The 17482-nt window shown below is 32.9% G+C and overlaps 1 protein-coding gene across 2 annotated transcripts in view; it reads right to left on the minus strand.

Annotated features, from left to right (window-relative positions):
- LOC143046398 (uncharacterized) overlaps positions 1-17482 on the minus strand; it is a 99835-nt gene that overhangs the window by 16496 nt on the left and 65857 nt on the right. The gene's annotated exons all lie outside the window — the stretch shown is intronic.

The raw sequence follows: 17482 nt of genomic DNA on the forward strand, positions 1-17482 counted from the left end.
GGTCACCTTTCATTTTACTCACAATCTGCTTCTGGAAGAAGCATACATTTTTGTTAATGTCCTTTTTTTTCTGTTGAGCTAATAGGAGAAATAGAGGTAATATCAAAATAAAAAAATAACTTAATTACAGAAATCGCTTAAATTTTTACAATTATTTAGTTTATGTTCAGCTTATTTGAAAACAATAATAAAAAATATAGGTCACCGATGAGTTAAAAAAGATATTTCAAATTTCATGCCAAAAAATGGCATTTTTGCACCAAAGGCAGATAATTTGGAGCTTTTTCAATGATATAAACATTTTGAAAGTCATCTGGGGCCAAACCGAATCGGTTTTGTTGGGTTGATTTCTGTACCATATAATAAAGTAATAAATTATAGTGTTATAAATAAAATTTGTAATGAAAAAATAAAGGTTTAATTTTTTGCTGAAATGTTTGTATCCACGAGCCATCTTAATTCCAAATTGTGTTGGTCTTTTTTTCTGATGTTGTTTGTTTGCTGTATCTTGAACCTTTACTCCACTTCTTTTGTTTAATTTTGTTTAGTTAATAACAGATTCTGTTTAATGAAAGAGTTTTGAATGTCCTCTTGGTATTTTCCGCCTCTTATTTCCCGAACTTAAACAAGGCTTATTATGATGACAATGGTAAACATGCTGAGATGTCTTGTCTAATAAATATATAGAATTTGTGTTAAAAGTCATCACGATAAAAGTTCAATACAAGTGTAATATAAATCTTTACTTTATAAATGAGCCAGAGATAAACGGACATGTTACTTATTATGAGTGAGAAATTCATATGAAACCTAAACAAAGATTATGCAATACAATTTTCTGCCATTTTCAAAAGAAATGAATGTTTGATACCAGGAATGAATTTAACATAATGTAACCCCAAAAGAATTGTTAAACATGTTAACCCTTGCAACATGAGGAGTGCCACATCTGGAAAAGGGATCTGCTATCCTATCAAGAGCACCTGCTCTCACCCCTCAATTTTGTGGGGTTCATGCTGCTTGTTGGTTGGTTTTTTGCCATGGTGATGTGAATTTTTATTATGATTATGAGTTTCAAAGTCCCTCTTTTTTTACTGGTTCTATAAACCAAATACAGCTCATTAAGTGATTATCTAGCCTTGCCCTTTGTTTTTCATGATAATATATGAAGTGTATGACCTTGACCTTTCAGATACAAATTCCAAAATTATTTGCGATACATTTCCTTAAAACAAAAATATTATTAAAGGTTATCAATTTGCCATTGTTGTTAAATCGTTGAATGTATTTTTTATAAGTATTGTTCTGATGGTTAAATACATAATTAAACATATATTGCTATCCAGTTTTGAAAGTTTATGGCCCGACATTTTATTTGACAAGGCAAAGCTTGGCTCAGACTGCTTGTGATGTTTTCAAATTTATCCGTAGTATTGTTATTAGTATTTTTCTTTCTTTGAAAACATGGTTTATATATTAGTTGAAATTCAGTATTAAAAACTATTGACACAGAGATATGTCTCATGTTTTGTAACTTTGATGGTGAAATGAAATTGTTGAAATTAAAGACACCCTAGTAGATTTCGAGAAAGAGCAGGTTAATGCCGCTACAGGGCAGCACTTGCACCCGCAACGTTAAACGTGATTAATATAAGTTGCAATAACTTGTTTCCCAATCCACTATAAATAAATATGTTTAAACTAAATTAAACTATACTGGTAATATTTAAACATGTTAACCATGCAAATTATTCAAGGTTAATGAACCATGACTGAAGGTGCAGGGTCAACAGAAATGAGATTTGTCAATACTAATAAGTCTGCATACTTAATAATATAATATCATTTACCTTCCTCTAAGGAAGTAACCATTAAACTTCAAGGTGAGGCATTATTGGTTTTTTTTCAGTGCCAGATAATTGTTTTTTTAATTTTTTGATTTACTCCTTTTTGGAGACTAAAGGGTAAGGGATTTACTCTTTCTTGAAGACTAAAGGGTGAGGGATTTACTCTTTCTTAAAGACTAAAAGGTGAGGGATTTACTCCTTTTTGAAGACTAAAGGGTATGGGATATACTCTTTCTTGAAGACTAAAGGGTGAGGGATTTCCTCCTTTTTGGAGACTAAAGGGTAAGGGATTTACTCTTTCTTGAAGACTAAAGGGTGAGGGATTTACTCTTTCTTGAAGACTAAAGGGTGAGGGATTTACTCCTTTTTGAAGACTTAAGGATGAGGGATTTACTCTTTCTTGAAGACTAAAGGGTAAGGGATTTACTCCTTTTTGAAGACTTAAGGGTGAGGGATTTACTCTTTCTTGAAGACTAAAGGGTAAGGGATTTACTCCTTTTTGAAGACTAAAGGGTAAGGGATTTACTCTTTCTTGAAGACTAAAGGGTGAGGGATTTACTCCTTTTTGGAGACTAAAGGGTAAGGGATTTACTCTTTCTAGAAGACTAAAGGGTGAGGGATTTACTCTTTCTTGAAGACTAAAGGGTGAGGGATTTACTCCTTTTTGAAGACTAAAGGGTGAGGGATTTACTCTTTCTTGAAGACTAAAGGGGTAAGGGATTTACTCCTTTTTGAAGACTAAAGGGTAAGGGATTTACTCTTTCTTGAAGATTAAAGGGTGAGGGATTTACTACTTTTTAAACACTAAAGGGTAAGGGATTTACTCCTTTTTGAAGACTAAAGGGTGAGGGATTTACTCCTTTTTGAGGACTAAAGGGTAGGGGATTTACTCCTTTTTTGGAGACTAAAGGGTAAGGGATTTACTCTTTCTTGAAGACTAAAGGGTGAGGGATTTACTCCTTTTTGAAGACTATAGGGTAAGGGATTTACTCTTTCTTGAAGACTAAAGGGTGAGGGATTTAATTTTTCTTGAAGACTAAAGGGTGAGGGATTTACTCCTTTTTGAAGACTAAAGGGTAAGGGATTTATTCCTTCTTGAAGACTAAAGGGTGAGGGATTTACTCCTTTTTGAAGACTAAAGGGTAAAGGATTTACTCTGTCTTGAAGACTAAACGGTGAGGGATTTACTACTTTTTGGAGACTAAAGGGTAAGGGATTTACTCTTTCTTGAAGACTAAAGGGCGAGGGATTTACTCTTTCTTGAAGACTAAAGGGTGAGGGATTTACTCCTTTTTGAAGACTAAAGGGTAAGGGATTTACTCTTTCTTGAAGACTAAAGGGGGAGTGATTTACTCCTTTTTGAAGACTAAAGCGTAAGGGATTTACTCTTTTTTGAAGACTAAAGGGTGAGGGATTTACTCCTTTTTAAGACTAAATAGAGAGGGATTGACTCCTTTTTGAAGACTAAAGAGTGAGGGATTTACTCCTTTTTAAGACTAAATAGAGAGGGATTGACTCCTTTTTGAAGACTAAAGGGTAAGGGATTTACTCCTTTTTGATCACTAAAGGGTAAGGGATTTACTCTTTTTTGAAGACTAAAGGGTGAGGGATTTACTCCATTTTCAAGACTAAAGGCTAAGGGATTTAATCTTTTTTGAAGACTAAAGGGTGAGGGATTTACTACTTTTTGAAGACTAAAGGGTGAGGGATTTACTCCTTTTTGAAGACTAAACGGTGAGGGATTTACTCCTTTTTCAAGACTAAAGGATAAGGGATTTACTCTTTCTTGAAGACTAAAGGGTGAGGGATTTACTCCTTTTTGAAGACTAAAGGGTAAGGGATTTACTCTTTTTTGAAGACTAAAGGGTGAGGGATTTAGTCAATTTTTAAGACTAAAGGGTAAGGGATTTAATCTTTTTTGAAGACTAAAGGGTGAGGGATTTACTCCTTTTTTAAGACTAAAGGGAGAGGGATTTACTACTTTTTGAAGACTAAAGGGTAAGGGATTTACTCCTTTTTGAAGACTAAAGGGTAAGGGATTTACTCCTTTTTGATGACTAAAGGGTAAGGGATTTACTCCTTTTTGATAACTAAAGGGTAAGGGATTTTCTCCCTTTTTAAGACTAAAGGGTAAGGGACTTACTAATTTTTGAAGACTAAAGGGTGAGGGATGTACTCCTTTTTGAAGATTAAAGGGGTAGGGATTTACTCCTTTTTGATGACGAAAGAGTTAGGCATTTACTCCCTTTTGAAGACTAAAGGGTAAGGGATTCACACCCTTTTGACGATTAAAGGGTAAGGAATTTACTCCCTTTTGAAGACTAAAGGGTAAGGGATTTACTCCTTTTTGATGATTAAAGGGTAAGGGATTTACTCCTTTTTGATGATTAAAGGATGAGGGATTTACTCCTTTTTGAAGACTAAAGGGTTAGGGATTTACTCCTTTTTGAAGACTAAAGGGTAAATGATATACTCCCTTTTAAAGACTAAAGGTTAGGGGATTTACTCCTTTTTAAAGAGTAAAGGGTGAGGAATTCACTCCTTTTTGAAGACTAAAGGGTAAGGGATTTACTCCTTTTTGAAGAGTAAAGGGTGAGGGATTTACTCCTTTTTGAAGACTAAAGGGTAAGGGATTTACTCCCTTTTCAAGACTAAAGGGTAAGGGATTTACTCCTTTTTGAAGACTAAAGGGTGAGGGATTCACTCCTTTTCGAAGACTTAAGGGTGAGGGATTTACTCCTTTTTGATGACGAAAGGGTAAGGCATTTACTCCTTTTTGAAGACTAAACGGTAAGGGATTCACTCCCTTTTGAAGACTAAAGGGTAAGGCATTTACTCCTTTTTGAAGACAAAAGGGTGAGGGATTTACTCCTTTTTGATGACTAAAGGGTGAGGGATTTACTCCCTTTTGAAGACTAAAGGGTAAGGGATTTACTCCTTTTTGAAGACTAAAGGGTAGGGATTTACTCCTTTTTGAAAACTAAAGGGTGAGGGGTTAACTCCTTTTTGATGAATAAAGGGTGAGGGATTTACTCCTTTTTGAAGACTAAAGGGTAAGGGATTTACTCCTTTTTGAAAACTAAAGGTTGAAGGATTTACTCCTTTTTGATGATTAAAGGGTAAGGGATTTACTCATTTTTGAAGACTACAGGGTGAGGGATTTACTCCTTTTTGAAGACTAAAGGGTAAAGGGATTTACTCCTTTTTGATTACGAAAGGGTAAGGCATTTACTCCTTTTTGTAGACTAAAGGGTAAGGGATTCACACCCTTTTGAAGATTAAAGGGTAAGGAATTTTCTCCCTTTTGAAGACTAAAGGGTAAGGGATTTACTCCTTTTTGATGATTAAAGGGTAAGGGATTTACTCGTTTTTGAAGACTAGGGGGTGAGGGATTTACTCCTTTTTGAAGACTAAAGGGTAAGGGATTTACTCCTTTTTGAAGACTAAAGGGTAAATGATTTACTCCCTTTTGAAGACTAAAGGGTAAGGGATTTACTCCCTTTTGAAGACTAAAGGGTAAGGGATTTACTTCTTTTTGAAGAGTAAAGGTTGAGGGATATACTCCTTTTTGACGACTAAAGGGTAAGAGATTTACTCCTTTTTGAAGACTAAAGGTTAAGGGATTTACTCCTTTCTTGAAGACTAAAGGGTGAGGGATTTACTCCTTTTCGAAGACTTAAGGGTGAGGGATTTACTCCTTTTTGATGACTAAAGGGTAAGGCATTTACTCCTTTTTGATGACTAAAGGGTAAGGGATTCACTCCCTTTTGAAGACTAAAGGGTAAGGCATTTACTCCTTTTTGAAGACTGAAGGTTGAGGGATTTACTCCTTTTTGATGACTAAAGGGTACGGCATTTACTCCTTTTTGAAGACTAAAGGGTAAGGCATTTACTTCTTTTTGAAGATTAAAGGGTAAGGGATTCACACCCTTTTGAACATTACAGGGTAAGGAATTTACTCCTTTTTGAAGACTAAAGGGTAAGGGAATTACTCTTTCTTGAAGACTAAAGGGTAAGGGAATTACTCTTTCTTGAAGACTAAAGGGTGAGAGTTTACTCCTTTTTGAAGACTAAAGGGTAAGGGATTTACTCTTTCTTGAAGACTAAAGGGTAAGGGATTTACTCCTTTTTGAAGACTAAAGAGTGAGGGATTTACTCCTTTTTGAAGACTAAAGGGTGAGGGATTTACTCCTTTTTGGAGACTAAAGGGTAAGGGATTTACTCTTTCTTGAAGACTAAAGGGTGAGGGATTTACTCCTTTTTGGAGACTAAAGGGTAAGGGATTTACTCCTTTTTGAAGACTAAAGGGTAAATGATTTACTCCCTTTTGAAGACTAAAGGGTAAGGGATTTACTCCCTTTTGAAGACTAAAGGGTAAGGGATTTACTTCTTTTTGAAGAGTAAAGGTTGAGGGATATACTCCTTTTTGACGACTAAAGGGTAAGGGATTTACTCCTTTTTGAAGACTAAAGGTTAAGGGATTTACTCCTTTCTTGAAGACTAAAGGGTGAGGGATTTACTCCTTTTCGAAGACTTAAGGGTGAGGGATTTACTCCTTTTTGATGACTAAAGGGTAAGGCATTTACTCCTTTTTGATGACTAAAGGGTAAGGGATTCACTCCCTTTTGAAGACTAAAGGGTAAGGCATTTACTCCTTTTTGAAGACTGAAGGTTGAGGGATTTACTCCTTTTTGATGACTAAAGGGTACGGCATTTACTCCTTTTTGAAGACTAAAGGGTAAGGCATTTACTTCTTTTTGAAGATTAAAGGGTAAGGGATTCACACCCTTTTGAACATTACAGGGTAAGGAATTTACTCCTTTTTGAAGACTAAAGGGTAAGGGAATTACTCTTTCTTGAAGACTAAAGGGTAAGGGAATTACTCTTTCTTGAAGACTAAAGGGTGAGAGTTTACTCCTTTTTGAAGACTAAAGGGTAAGGGATTTACTCTTTCTTGAAGACTAAAGGGTAAGGGATTTACTCCTTTTTGAAGACTAAAGAGTGAGGGATTTACTCCTTTTTGAAGACTAAAGGGTGAGGGATTTACTCCTTTTTGGAGACTTAAGGGTAAGGGATTTACTCTTTCTTGAAGACTAAAGGGTGAGGGATTTACTCCTTTTTGGAGACTAAAGGGTAAGGGATTTACTCTTTCTTGAAGACTAAAGGGTGAGGGATTTTCTCCTTTTTGAAGACTTAAGGGTAAGGGATTTACTCTTTCTTGAAGACTAAAGGGTGAGGGATTTACTCTTTCTTGAAGACTAAAGGGTGAGGGATTTACTCCTTTTTGAAGACTATATATATAGATATAGGAAGATGTGGTGTGAGTGCCAATGAGACAATAGGTTGCATTTCTGTAAATATTGACAATGCAATTTCCCATAGGAACTCCTTTTACGGCTAAAACTGTACCACTTTTACTATGAAGTTTTGAAAAAAATCTTATCCTAGAATTGAAAGTTCATAATTATGCACCACAATTTTTTTCAAAGGTCAAAATATAGGGCTGTGCGGCATATTTTCAACGTTTATATGCCCTGAACTTCTCAGAGTTTAAACTTACACTAATTTTCTTAACTACTCCTACCTCGAATGAAAGGTTACCACAGATTTCAATGTAAACAATATGCACGTGTTTATTTACTGGTAACATTCCCAAGTTCTGTCTCTGCGATATGGAACACAGAGAGCATAACTGGGAACCAGTATGTAAACAAAATTAATTTTCTATGAATATTCAATTACTCCCCAAAAGAGGCGTGTTTTTAGAAACAGCTGTATTTACAAAGTGCAACCTATACAGACATTTATTCAAATAGAAAACTCTCTAAAATCAGTTTTTCTCACATTAATACTCATTTATCAGAATTAAAGTCTTAAAGAAATCACTGTGTATACTCTAAGATTTTCTTTTCTATACATTTTACACCCCCCTCCCCTGTTTCAATTTTTTAAAGAATTTGAAAACAAGACTTTGATTATTGCCAGCTTACCCTATTTGCATATTTTCTGATAAAAAATGCCTAGAACCTGTTAAAAAACTGTTTTGATAACATATTGAAAGCATATCAGAATATCATAAATGTAATGTTTAGCAGTCAATCATTACAACATTCAAGATTATATAAAGTATCCAATCCAGCCTCTATCTCCAGTCCACATCTAGCTGTATGCCTATTTGTCAATTAAAGAACACATTTTCTGCCTCAAATGGTCAATTTAGAATTCTTGTCACAACAGTATCATCTGTAACCATATATCTGACACAATTTAGCTACTATATGGTCCGAGACCACCATTGTCGTCCCTTGATTTTCGTTGTTCACAAATATAGTCCCTAGTGTTGACAGTGGGTTACTTGCCATTAATTTTTATACCCCTTCCAAATTTATTTCTCCATGTTCAATGCCTCAAATTGCAAGAAGGGGGATGAAATTACACTGTAAAAAAATTTGGGTCCAGAATTTTAAAGGAAAGTAGTGATTTGGTCCAGCTGAAAAAGGTTGAAAATGAGCACTTCGGAAGCTGTCAAAAGATTTCAAGACGCCCTAAACATATAATTGTCCATATTTTGAGTTAGAGGCGATGAAGTTTTCTATAAATTTGATATAATTTGTCCCAAAAGTAGTACAACACACTGTAAAAGTTTCTTTGAGAAAGCGCAGGTGGGATTTTTTTTATTTCCATTTATGTTCTAAAAGAAATGCACTACGAAATAATTGTGTTCTCGGACCTAAGAGGTGAAATCTGTAAATATAGAATTTGTACTCTGGCAACTTCCCTAAATGATTTGATGGTGTCAACTTGTCAAATAGCATGAAACTAAAGGATTTAAACTTTTATTTTATAGAATTTCTGCAAAAACAACCAATTTTGGCATTTTATGGTCAAAATAGGCATTTTATAACTTTTTCAATATTGATGCATAAATGGCATCCTGACTTTCTATCTGACAGGTTTTTATGTGTCAATATTTGTGTTTCTATGCCTTTATCTGCTTCTTTTACTTATTTATGAACTCTGAATCTACAGAAAAGAAGTTTATCTCAGATAAAATTTGCAAAATGTGTTGTATAAATGACCCTTGTCTAACACCTTGTTTGGATGAAGTCAATAGTGGGGAGCTTGGTATATAAAATCTGATGTCCATATTAGAGACCTCACTAAATTTGTATCAAATGCACTTTACAATGTCTATTGTACCTGTTCCATTTCACATAATATATTTCTTTTCTTCTGTAGGATAGCAAGTGGTTTAAATATAAGCCTGTTGAGAATAAATTGCATGCAAGTTTTTCCCTAAAAAGGCAAAATTCTTTGATTCAGCCCATACTGCTTGTAAGAAAAGTTAATTGCAAGAGTCTTTTTGTGCTCAGATTTGTTGTATCATGTCACATGAGTATAGAAATGATAAAAAAGACACAAATTTTTATTTCTTATAGCCTCAATATGCATTTTTTAATGTAAATATGTGGCACGGCCTAAATTGATCCTAATTTTTTTCCAGTCTTACTTGGCCTAAGACCCTTTTAAACTAATATGATATGTTATTTGTAACTTTTCTTTCCATTTAAAGTACTTTAAATACATATGTAAGGATTATTTATAACCAAAAAGCTTCACAAATTTAAAATTGCTGGAAAATATTACATCTTCATGTAAGGCCCCCCTTCATTGAAAAACCTAAATTTGTAGGCGCAGGCTCATATAAATTTGACTTTTGAATAATTATGCCAAGTCTGATAAATCAAATGAGTACTCTATTGCTTTCAGTACATGATAAGTTATATATTAAGGCATTTAAAAAGTATTTTTTTGCAATATTTTAATTTTTAAAGCCCCAAATGTTGATAGTTGAAATTTTTCAATTTTAACGTCAAAATTTTACACGCAAAGATGAGTATAGAACTTAACCTAATGTCTATAATATACATCCTATTGTCATGAAACTTTGTAAGCAGTGTTATAATACATTAAGCTTTGTTCATACCAAGTTTTTTTAAGATTTGTCAACTCTTTCTACCCTATTAGGTCCGAGACCACCATTGTCGTCCCTTGATTTTCGTTGTTCACAAATATAGTCCCTAGTGTTGACAGTGGGTTACTTGCCATTAATTTTTATACCCCTTCCAAATTTATTTCTCCATGTTCAATGCCTCAAATTGCAAGAAGGGGGATGAAATTACACTGTAAAAAAATTTGGGTCCAGAATTTTAAAGGAAAGTAGTGATTTGGTCCAGCTGAAAAAGGTTGAAAATGAGCACTTCGGAAGCTGTCAAAAGATTTCAAGACGCCCTAAACATATAATTGTCCATATTTTGAGTTAGAGGCGATGAAGTTTTCTATAAATTTGATATAATTTGTCCCAAAAGTAGTACAACACACTGTAAAAGTTTCTTTGAGAAAGCGCAGGTGGGATTTTTTTTATTTCCATTTATGTTCTAAAAGAAATGCACTACGAAATAATTGTGTTCTCGGACCTAAGAGGTGAAATCTGTAAATATAGAATTTGTACTCTGGCAACTTCCCTAAATGATTTGATGGTGTCAACTTGTCAAATAGCATGAAACTAAAGGATTTAAACTTTTATTTTATAGAATTTCTGCAAAAACAACCAATTTTGGCATTTTATGGTCAAAATAGGCATTTTATAACTTTTTCAATATTGATGCATAAATGGCATCCTGACTTTCTATCTGACAGGTTTTTATGTGTCAATATTTGTGTTTCTATGCCTTTATCTGCTTCTTTTACTTATTTATGAACTCTGAATCTACAGAAAAGAAGTTTATCTCAGATAAAATTTGCAAAATGTGTTGTATAAATGACCCTTGTCTAACACCTTGTTTGGATGAAGTCAATAGTGGGGAGCTTGGTATATAAAATCTGATGTCCATATTAGAGACCTCACTAAATTTGTATCAAATGCACTTTACAATGTCTATTGTACCTGTTCCATTTCACATAATATATTTCTTTTCTTCTGTAGGATAGCAAGTGGTTTAAATATAAGCCTGTTGAGAATAAATTGCATGCAAGTTTTTCCCTAAAAAGGCAAAATTCTTTGATTCAGCCCATACTGCTTGTAAGAAAAGTTAATTGCAAGAGTCTTTTTGTGCTCAGATTTGTTGTATCATGTCACATGAGTATAGAAATGATAAAAAAGACACAAATTTTTATTTCTTATAGCCTCAATATGCATTTTTTAATGTAAATATGTGGCACGGCCTAAATTGATCCTAATTTTTTTCCAGTCTTACTTGGCCTAAGACCCTTTTAAACTAATATGATATGTTATTTGTAACTTTTCTTTCCATTTAAAGTACTTTAAATACATATGTAAGGATTATTTATAACCAAAAAGCTTCACAAATTTAAAATTGCTGGAAAATATTACATCTTCATGTAAGGCCCCCCTTCATTGAAAAACCTAAATTTGTAGGCGCAGGCTCATATAAATTTGACTTTTGAATAATTATGCCAAGTCTGATAAATCAAATGAGTACTCTATTGCTTTCAGTACATGATAAGTTATATATTAAGGCATTTAAAAAGTATTTTTTTGCAATATTTTAATTTTTAAAGCCCCAAATGTTGATAGTTGAAATTTTTCAATTTTAACGTCAAAATTTTACACGCAAAGATGAGTATAGAACTTAACCTAATGTCTATAATATACATCCTATTGTCATGAAACTTTGTAAGCAGTGTTATAATACATTAAGCTTTGTTCATACCAAGTTTTTTTAAGATTTGTCAACTCTTTCTACCCTATTAGGTCCGAGACCACCATTGTCGTCCCTTGATTTTCGTTGTTCACAAATATAGTCCCTAGTGTTGACAGTGGGTTACTTGCCATTAATTTTTATACCCCTTCCAAATTTATTTCTCCATGTTCAATGCCTCAAATTGCAAGAAGGGGGATGAAATTACACTGTAAAAAAATTTGGGTCCAGAATTTTAAAGGAAAGTAGTGATTTGGTCCAGCTGAAAAAGGTTGAAAATGAGCACTTCGGAAGCTGTCAAAAGATTTCAAGACGCCCTAAACATATAATTGTCCATATTTTGAGTTAGAGGCGATGAAGTTTTCTATAAATTTGATATAATTTGTCCCAAAAGTAGTACAACACACTGTAAAAGTTTCTTTGAGAAAGCGCAGGTGGGATTTTTTTTATTTCCATTTATGTTCTAAAAGAAATGCACTACGAAATAATTGTGTTCTCGGACCTAAGAGGTGAAATCTGTAAATATAGAATTTGTACTCTGGCAACTTCCCTAAATGATTTGATGGTGTCAACTTGTCAAATAGCATGAAACTAAAGGATTTAAACTTTTATTTTATAGAATTTCTGCAAAAACAACCAATTTTGGCATTTTATGGTCAAAATAGGCATTTTATAACTTTTTCAATATTGATGCATAAATGGCATCCTGACTTTCTATCTGACAGGTTTTTATGTGTCAATATTTGTGTTTCTATGCCTTTATCTGCTTCTTTTACTTATTTATGAACTCTGAATCTACAGAAAAGAAGTTTATCTCAGATAAAATTTGCAAAATGTGTTGTATAAATGACCCTTGTCTAACACCTTGTTTGGATGAAGTCAATAGTGGGGAGCTTGGTATATAAAATCTGATGTCCATATTAGAGACCTCACTAAATTTGTATCAAATGCACTTTACAATGTCTATTGTACCTGTTCCATTTCACATAATATATTTCTTTTCTTCTGTAGGATAGCAAGTGGTTTAAATATAAGCCTGTTGAGAATAAATTGCATGCAAGTTTTTCCCTAAAAAGGCAAAATTCTTTGATTCAGCCCATACTGCTTGTAAGAAAAGTTAATTGCAAGAGTCTTTTTGTGCTCAGATTTGTTGTATCATGTCACATGAGTATAGAAATGATAAAAAAGACACAAATTTTTATTTCTTATAGCCTCAATATGCATTTTTTAATGTAAATATGTGGCACGGCCTAAATTGATCCTAATTTTTTTCCAGTCTTACTTGGCCTAAGACCCTTTTAAACTAATATGATATGTTATTTGTAACTTTTCTTTCCATTTAAAGTACTTTAAATACATATGTAAGGATTATTTATAACCAAAAAGCTTCACAAATTTAAAATTGCTGGAAAATATTACATCTTCATGTAAGGCCCCCCTTCATTGAAAAACCTAAATTTGTAGGCGCAGGCTCATATAAATTTGACTTTTGAATAATTATGCCAAGTCTGATAAATCAAATGAGTACTCTATTGCTTTCAGTACATGATAAGTTATATATTAAGGCATTTAAAAAGTATTTTTTTGCAATATTTTAATTTTTAAAGCCCCAAATGTTGATAGTTGAAATTTTTCAATTTTAACGTCAAAATTTTACACGCAAAGATGAGTATAGAACTTAACCTAATGTCTATAATATACATCCTATTGTCATGAAACTTTGTAAGCAGTGTTATAATACATTAAGCTTTGTTCATACCAAGTTTTTTTAAGATTTGTCAACTCTTTCTACCCTATTAGGTCCGAGACCACCATTGTCGTCCCTTGATTTTCGTTGTTCACAAATATAGTCCCTAGTGTTGACAGTGGGTTACTTGCCATTAATTTTTATACCCCTTCCAAATTTATTTCTCCATGTTCAATGCCTCAAATTGCAAGAAGGGGGATGAAATTACACTGTAAAAAAATTTGGGTCCAGAATTTTAAAGGAAAGTAGTGATTTGGTCCAGCTGAAAAAGGTTGAAAATGAGCACTTCGGAAGCTGTCAAAAGATTTCAAGACGCCCTAAACATATAATTGTCCATATTTTGAGTTAGAGGCGATGAAGTTTTCTATAAATTTGATATAATTTGTCCCAAAAGTAGTACAACACACTGTAAAAGTTTCTTTGAGAAAGCGCAGGTGGGATTTTTTTTATTTCCATTTATGTTCTAAAAGAAATGCACTACGAAATAATTGTGTTCTCGGACCTAAGAGGTGAAATCTGTAAATATAGAATTTGTACTCTGGCAACTTCCCTAAATGATTTGATGGTGTCAACTTGTCAAATAGCATGAAACTAAAGGATTTAAACTTTTATTTTATAGAATTTCTGCAAAAACAACCAATTTTGGCATTTTATGGTCAAAATAGGCATTTTATAACTTTTTCAATATTGATGCATAAATGGCATCCTGACTTTCTATCTGACAGGTTTTTATGTGTCAATATTTGTGTTTCTATGCCTTTATCTGCTTCTTTTACTTATTTATGAACTCTGAATCTACAGAAAAGAAGTTTATCTCAGATAAAATTTGCAAAATGTGTTGTATAAATGACCCTTGTCTAACACCTTGTTTGGATGAAGTCAATAGTGGGGAGCTTGGTATATAAAATCTGATGTCCATATTAGAGACCTCACTAAATTTGTATCAAATGCACTTTACAATGTCTATTGTACCTGTTCCATTTCACATAATATATTTCTTTTCTTCTGTAGGATAGCAAGTGGTTTAAATATAAGCCTGTTGAGAATAAATTGCATGCAAGTTTTTCCCTAAAAAGGCAAAATTCTTTGATTCAGCCCATACTGCTTGTAAGAAAAGTTAATTGCAAGAGTCTTTTTGTGCTCAGATTTGTTGTATCATGTCACATGAGTATAGAAATGATAAAAAAGACACAAATTTTTATTTCTTATAGCCTCAATATGCATTTTTTAATGTAAATATGTGGCACGGCCTAAATTGATCCTAATTTTTTTCCAGTCTTACTTGGCCTAAGACCCTTTTAAACTAATATGATATGTTATTTGTAACTTTTCTTTCCATTTAAAGTACTTTAAATACATATGTAAGGATTATTTATAACCAAAAAGCTTCACAAATTTAAAATTGCTGGAAAATATTACATCTTCATGTAAGGCCCCCCTTCATTGAAAAACCTAAATTTGTAGGCGCAGGCTCATATAAATTTGACTTTTGAATAATTATGCCAAGTCTGATAAATCAAATGAGTACTCTATTGCTTTCAGTACATGATAAGTTATATATTAAGGCATTTAAAAAGTATTTTTTTGCAATATTTTAATTTTTAAAGCCCCAAATGTTGATAGTTGAAATTTTTCAATTTTAACGTCAAAATTTTACACGCAAAGATGAGTATAGAACTTAACCTAATGTCTATAATATACATCCTATTGTCATGAAACTTTGTAAGCAGTGTTATAATACATTAAGCTTTGTTCATACCAAGTTTTTTTAAGATTTGTCAACTCTTTCTACCCTATTAGGTCCGAGACCACCATTGTCGTCCCTTGATTTTCGTTGTTCACAAATATAGTCCCTAGTGTTGACAGTGGGTTACTTGCCATTAATTTTTATACCCCTTCCAAATTTATTTCTCCATGTTCAATGCCTCAAATTGCAAGAAGGGGGATGAAATTACACTGTAAAAAAATTTGGGTCCAGAATTTTAAAGGAAAGTAGTGATTTGGTCCAGCTGAAAAAGGTTGAAAATGAGCACTTCGGAAGCTGTCAAAAGATTTCAAGACGCCCTAAACATATAATTGTCCATATTTTGAGTTAGAGGCGATGAAGTTTTCTATAAATTTGATATAATTTGTCCCAAAAGTAGTACAACACACTGTAAAAGTTTCTTTGAGAAAGCGCAGGTGGGATTTTTTTTATTTCCATTTATGTTCTAAAAGAAATGCACTACGAAATAATTGTGTTCTCGGACCTAAGAGGTGAAATCTGTAAATATAGAATTTGTACTCTGGCAACTTCCCTAAATGATTTGATGGTGTCAACTTGTCAAATAGCATGAAACTAAAGGATTTAAACTTTTATTTTATAGAATTTCTGCAAAAACAACCAATTTTGGCATTTTATGGTCAAAATAGGCATTTTATAACTTTTTCAATATTGATGCATAAATGGCATCCTGACTTTCTATCTGACAGGTTTTTATGTGTCAATATTTGTGTTTCTATGCCTTTATCTGCTTCTTTTACTTATTTATGAACTCTGAATCTACAGAAAAGAAGTTTATCTCAGATAAAATTTGCAAAATGTGTTGTATAAATGACCCTTGTCTAACACCTTGTTTGGATGAAGTCAATAGTGGGGAGCTTGGTATATAAAATCTGATGTCCATATTAGAGACCTCACTAAATTTGTATCAAATGCACTTTACAATGTCTATTGTACCTGTTCCATTTCACATAATATATTTCTTTTCTTCTGTAGGATAGCAAGTGGTTTAAATATAAGCCTGTTGAGAATAAATTGCATGCAAGTTTTTCCCTAAAAAGGCAAAATTCTTTGATTCAGCCCATACTGCTTGTAAGAAAAGTTAATTGCAAGAGTCTTTTTGTGCTCAGATTTGTTGTATCATGTCACATGAGTATAGAAATGATAAAAAAGACACAAATTTTTATTTCTTATAGCCTCAATATGCATTTTTTAATGTAAATATGTGGCACGGCCTAAATTGATCCTAATTTTTTTCCAGTCTTACTTGGCCTAAGACCCTTTTAAACTAATATGATATGTTATTTGTAACTTTTCTTTCCATTTAAAGTACTTTAAATACATATGTAAGGATTATTTATAACCAAAAAGCTTCACAAATTTAAAATTGCTGGAAAATATTACATCTTCATGTAAGGCCCCCCTTCATTGAAAAACCTAAATTTGTAGGCGCAGGCTCATATAAATTTGACTTTTGAATAATTATGCCAAGTCTGATAAATCAAATGAGTACTCTATTGCTTTCAGTACATGATAAGTTATATATTAAGGCATTTAAAAAGTATTTTTTTGCAATATTTTAATTTTTAAAGCCCCAAATGTTGATAGTTGAAATTTTTCAATTTTAACGTCAAAATTTTACACGCAAAGATGAGTATAGAACTTAACCTAATGTCTATAATATACATCCTATTGTCATGAAACTTTGTAAGCAGTGTTATAATACATTAAGCTTTGTTCATACCAAGTTTTTTTAAGATTTGTCAACTCTTTCTACCCTATTAGGTCCGAGACCACCATTGTCGTCCCTTGATTTTCGTTGTTCACAAATATAGTCCCTAGTGTTGACAGTGGGTTACTTGCCATTAATTTTTATACCCCTTCCAAATTTATTTCTCCATGTTCAATGCCTCAAATTGCAAGAAGGGGGATGAAATTACACTGTAAAAAAATTTGGGTCCAGAATTTTAAAGGAAAGTAGTGATTTGGTCCAGCTGAAAAAGGTTGAAAATGAGCACTTCGGAAGCTGTCAAAAGATTTCAAGACGCCCTAAACATATAATTGTCCATATTTTGAGTTAGAGGCGATGAAGTTTTCTATAAATTTGATATAATTTGTCCCAAAAGTAGTACAACACACTGTAAAAGTTTCTTTGAGAAAGCGCAGGTGGGATTTTTTTTATTTCCATTTATGTTCTAAAAGAAATGCACTACGAAATAATTGTGTTCTCGGACCTAAGAGGTGAAATCTGTAAATATAGAATTTGTACTCTGGCAACTTCCCTAAATGATTTGATGGTGTCAACTTGTCAAATAGCATGAAACTAAAGGATTTAAACTTTTATTTTATAGAATTTCTGCAAAAACAACCAATTTTGGCATTTTATGGTCAAAATAGGCATTTT

This window comes from Mytilus galloprovincialis, chromosome 9, assembly GCF_965363235.1.
Source record: "Mytilus galloprovincialis chromosome 9, xbMytGall1.hap1.1, whole genome shotgun sequence".
Classification (NCBI taxonomy): Eukaryota; Metazoa; Mollusca; class Bivalvia; order Mytilida; family Mytilidae; genus Mytilus; species Mytilus galloprovincialis.